Here is a 6000-nt window from a genome sequence, read left to right on the forward strand (position 1 = left end):
AGTGCTTGTCACACTCCACATCTTTCGACATATACATGACACGGCCAAAAGTATGCATACACCCCTTCGAATCAGTGGATTCGGCTATTTCAGCCACACCCATTACTAACAGTTGTATAAAATCAAGCACACAGCCATGCAATCTCCATAGACAAACATTGACAGTAGAATGGGCCGTATTGAAGAGCTCAGTGACTCTCAACATGGCACCGTCATAGGATGCCTCCTTTCCAGCAAGTCACTTCGTCAAATTTCTGCCCTGGCTTGAGCTGCCCCGGTCAACTGAAAATGCTGTTATTGTGAAGTGGAAACATCTTGGAGCAAAACAGCTCAGCCGTGAAGTGGTAGGCGACACAAGCTCACAGAATGGGACCACCAAGTGCTGAGGCACGTAGCGTGGAAAATCGTCTGTCGTCGGTTGCAACACTCACTATCGAGTTCCAAACTGCCTCTGGAAGCAACGTCAGCACAAGCACTGTTCGTCGAGAGCTTCAGGAAATGGGTTTCCATGGCCGAGCATCCGCGCACAAGCCTAAGATCACCATGCGCAACGCCAAGCATCGGTTGGTGTGGGGTAAAGGTCACTGCCATTGCACTCTGGAGCAGTGGAAGCATGTTCTCTGGAGCGATGAATCACGCTTCACCATCTGGCAGTCCAACGGATGAATATGGGCTTTCTGGATGCCAGGAGAACACTACCTGCACGAATGCATAGTGCCAACTGTAAAGTTTGTTGGAGGAGGAATAATGGTCTGGGGCTGTTTATCATGGTTCGAACGAGGCCCCTTAGTTCCAGTAAAGGGAAATCTTAACGCTACAGCATACAATGACATTCTAGACGATTCTGTGCTTCCAACTTTGTGACAACAGTTTGGGGAAGACCCTTTCCTGTTTCAGCATGACAATACCCCCCATACACAAAGCGAGGTCCATACAGAAATGGTTTGTTGAGATCGGTATGGAAGAACTTGACCGGCCTGCACAGAGCCTTGACCTCAACCCTATCGAACACCTTTGGGATGAATTGAAACGCCAATTGTGAGCCAGACCTAATCGCCCAACATCAGTGCCCGACCTCACTCATGCTCTTGTGGCTGAATGGAAGCAAATTCCCGCAGCAATGTTCCAACATCGAGTGGAAAGCCTTCCCAGAAGAGTGGAAGCTGTTATAGCAGCAAAGGGAGGACCAACTCCATATTGATCCCCATGATTTTGGAATGAGATGTTGGATGAGCAGGTGTCCACATACTTTTGGCCACGTAGTGTATATGTACGGTAGATGGAGGCTTAGGTTTGATGACTGATTCTAATGGACCGTACTCTGTTACAGAGCATCGGTGCTGCAGAAGCAGTTTATTGGCAAGGGTTATACTGGGTGTTTTGTCATTGCCTTCCCAGCATTAGTTAGGACAGGAATTTGTCATTTATTCAGTGTGCCGGCGATAGCTCGCCCACTCCTCACGAAGGACACCATGTGATATTTGAGGTATACCCAATAATGCTGGCAAATGGGATGCGCAGTTGAACGCCCAATCGAGGGATGGCACGCACATTTATGAATCGCCCTACCTGTGAAACACCAGGATGACAGTTTATAGCTGTGTCGGGATTCAAACCCAGGCGAAACAGCTTAGAGGAAATTGTGTGTACCTCTCGGGCAAGGCCATCCTGCCAGCCCATGTTGAATGGCTACGTCTTTATGTATGTTCTATGTAAAATGACTGAAGTGGTCGACCTTTTTCAAATCCGTGCTCAAGCTCCTTCATTCTCTGTCATCGGTGAATAAAAATATACTTGTCTGAATGAAAAGTAATCTGAACTCTTTTGCAGCTAAAATGTGTTTGTCTGTGCCTTTCAACCACTTCCTAGCCCAGCATTACTTCTCATCAGATAAAGTTGTCTGACAACTGACATTATTCTGATGCTTGAGTTTCATAAGGCTGTGCACCAGATGGACTACAACCCAGGAAAATATTTTATGGTTTGTTTTGAAGCGAGCTCCCTGGCTCTGAGACAATGTCCATGATGCTCAACCGCACAGCCACATTGCAATGTGGTAAGTATAGAGACAGGGAGAAAAGGGGAATTGTGGTTAGTGGTTAATTTTGGGATCATGGTCAGCAAAAGCTCAGAATTCCATAAAAACTTTCTGAATACAATTTACACTTGGTCATATGACCCAGGCCTGTCGATGTCTTAATCCAGGTGTATCCATGCTTCATGGTAAAAAGTAAGGATGGCCAGCTAAATGTCATCTTCGAAGGACTGTGCAGGGTGGGCTCCACATTTGACCCTGACTGCTGACCGACACCGCATTTGGATAATTCTTCATTGTGTGACCCCATTCATTCAGGAACTCTTCATCATCAGTAAGCATCACCTGGCTGCTAAGGTTGCATCATTTGAGGCAGGAATTTGGAATTTTTCCAGTTTTTACCGACAAAATGCAGTGAGAAGGGACCCTGGCCTAACGTCCATGATAGGTACAGCGCATTATTTGACGCAACGCTTTGACGGAGAAACACTAGACTGGTCGTTTATAGTCAGATCAAAAATCAAACCCAGACTGGATAACGCAAAGACTGGTTACCTGTGAGCTATCATTTGAGGCTCCTTTCGGAAACGAACCCAAACAGCACAGGTAAACCGAACAAACCACAACCGAGGTACCTCGTATAACAAGCTCGCAATTCAATGGGCCGCGCCATATTTACTTATGGAACAACAACTCACACAATCCAAGGTATTCTCGCTTCATCTAGCAATTCAAACCCACCTATTTTTGCTTATTACTTGACCCGTATGTATTTCACGTCGTGTATGTAAGACAGCTTGCTTCCATAATTGATCAGAATGCAACAGCTTGGTGTCCACCGTACAAAGATTCGTGAACTCGTGCAATAAACAGGCAAGACAGCTTGAAAGACCTCAAACAGCGCCCTTCACTCATAGACCTCGATGGAACAACAGTTCCTACTGCAGGCACCCAACATCCTCAGCACCAGAGATAAAATGAACAATTAGATTTGAAGTGGCTAGTTTGCTGGAAAGGACGACGGGATTTTGGAATCCAGTTGATGCCGGAGGCAAACGACACTGGCAGGGGTGACCGATGTGACACAGAGAATGAAATAAAACCAATACAAAGTCATCAGTGAAATCAACAGTGGAACAAAGTCCTTTCGAATGAGCTCCATATTAAGGAAGATAAACATTTTAACCTCCGTTTTTGTTTGCTTTGTAGCCATTTCTACCAATGCTCCACCAGCAATGTTCTGCAAAACAGTCCTCGCTTTAATAAGAATACAGGTTTGGCTTGAAGGTGTGTGCACTGCTTTCATAGTCGGTGTGGTGTGCTCTTTGTAATGCATTATATGCTAGTGTGTGCCCTGGGGTGCATATCCTGTAGTGTGTTCAATCTCTGTGTTGTGGAGGAAGGATGTGTTGTGAGTGAGACTCATGGAAACTATGGTCGAGGAATGGAAGTGGACAATGGAGGGAGGAGGGGCTGGGGGGGAGAATGGAAGATGGAGGAATTGAAATGAGGCATCAGAGAAAACAATATAAATCACCCAACCCCCTAATCCACACCCACAATTTGCCTTCTCACCTTCCCCTCACTCACCCCTCCATGAAAAACAAACTGTCCATGCTGAGAGCAAAGAACTCCTTCAGTGAACATTGATGGAGAAAGAGTCTGTCCTTGTGGAATGAAACAACTTTCCAATCCCCTTGGGAAGTGTTCAGCCTCTCTGATGATCACAGCCACATTCCCAGATCGCCGTCCTCCCAGGACCGCTGGGGTGTACCGAGAGGAGGGTAGAGGTAAGTGTGCAGGCAGGCATGAAGCAGTCGCCTTGCAATGCCTGCTAATTAAGGGGAACGGCGTTCTAGGCAGCTCCCGGGCCAGATGGAGGGGTCATTGTTTCGATGGCAGTGCTTCATTGCGACAGGCCCACAATCGATTGCTCTCAGGCCTCAATTTTAGCTCTACAAGAATGCCCTTTGTTTTCTATGTTCGCTAACAGGCCCTAATTCCTTAATAGCAGGACGACATTTGGGCCTTTTGGTTCCTCAACGAAATGCACCACCTTGCCAAGGGCAGAAATGATCCATCATGCCACACTGTCTTGTCTTATTGCTTGTATGCGTCAGAACGAGAGGGATGGGCCTCGGATGATGGAAAAGTCTAATTGCTGTTTCACATACAATTTGCCTGTTGCACATTGCTTTATGGTTTATCCTTCCATGCAAGCAAGATCTTGCTTCGCACCTGTGATTCTAAGCCTCTTATTTTACGGTAAACATCAGTAGGTTCAGACTTGAAGGCTCGTCCATTTGATGGATGAGTAATACCCGCTCCCTCTGGGAGCAAAATATAGTGTCAATACCCCCCTCCCTTAGGCAGGGATCGGTGGTTAAACCAACTGCACTTTTTCACATGTACAGGTGGAAATAGCAAGTTGTCTCCACATTGTCACGGGGAGGAAGAGGAGGGTGACATGTTGTACCCATAACCGGACCCTAGGTGCACCATATGCAAGGATGCAAAATTTGATGGAGATCGACCAAGCTGTTTTCAATTCCATAAGGTACATACATACATACAAACAGTAAAACATGCGAAAAAGGACATTTTATAACACTTAATTATTAACCTCCGCCATCGAACATCGGAGGTTACTGTTTTCACCCCTTTCTGTTTGTTTGTTTGTTTGTTTGTTTGTTTGTTTGTGAACAGTATTACGGAAAAACTCCTCGACGGATTTCGACGAAACTTGGTGGGGGGATTAGGTCTGGTCCAAGGATCATGCAATTAGATTTTGGACTTGGTCCAAAATCCAATATGGTCGTTATGGCGGCCATTTTGAAAAATATTTCAATTTTTTTTTGCATTTCTACATGTTATAAGTGATTTCCAACCCCCCCCCCAAAAAAAATTGTTAGAGAAAAAAAAATTTTCCAACTTTTTTTTCAACAAAATTTCTATTTTTTTTTTTTTTTTGCATTTCTACATGTTATAAGTGATTTCTAACAAAAAACATGCCAAAATTATAATTGCGGCTGATTTGGACCTTCACGTGGATATACCCACGTAAAATCAATTTCTGTCTCAAGGAATCTAGTTATGACGAATGAATTGAGTATGTAAAAGTTAAAAGTAAAAGGGAAAGTTGCAAACTATAACTCTGTGAGCACTGTTGACGTCAAATTGAATGAATAGGATATGAGGATAACTTGATTGACCTCGCAGTATTGGCGGTGGAGGTTTTGCACTCTACCGAGTGCTCCCCCTCTAGTTGTTGTGGTTGGAGTTGTTGTGCTCCTGTGTACTATTATATATTTTTATATTGCTTCGAGAATTATTACTGTGCAGTGTATAATTTTATGTGCTCCTTCCATGTTCTTCTAAAGGGTTCCTGCTATCGTACAATGATAAATGTTACCGTTAGAATCGCTGAACTTATAAACTCTAATTGCCACATCTTCTTCAATCCTGGAAAGACAGGCTTTTAAAACAGCCATCTTTATGATTAAACGGACGCAAAGTTTTGGTCCGAGGAAATCGTTTTTTTTATATCGTGAGTCAAGGCTTGTGGAAGAGGTAGAACACAGAACGGATCAAGGGCAACATAACAAAAGTAACAGCAGAAAGAGTAATGTGAGTAATGATAAAATGTAGGGGGGAATGCAAGGGGTGGACAAGATGGATACAGAAACAATATTTGGGGGATGGTTTAATGGGTGAAGAAAATATCATGGTGTGGATAGGGGATGATGTTGAGCAGCTGTCATGAAGACCTGGAGGGAACAATGACATTGAAGAGAATGTGGCAGTTGGTTCCATATTTGAGTGGAGGTGAGCAGTGATTCTGGATTTTGGCAGTTTCACCAGAAGGGTCTGTGTCTGTCTGTCTGTCTGTCTGTCTGTCTGTCTGTCTCTCTCTCTCTCTCTCTCTCTCTCTCTCTCTCTCTCTCTCTCTCTCTCTCTCTCTCTCT

This window comes from Eptatretus burgeri, chromosome 15, assembly GCF_056783735.1.
Source record: "Eptatretus burgeri isolate ZD-2024b chromosome 15, Ebu_testis_v1, whole genome shotgun sequence".
Taxonomy (NCBI): domain Eukaryota; kingdom Metazoa; phylum Chordata; class Myxini; order Myxiniformes; family Myxinidae; genus Eptatretus; species Eptatretus burgeri.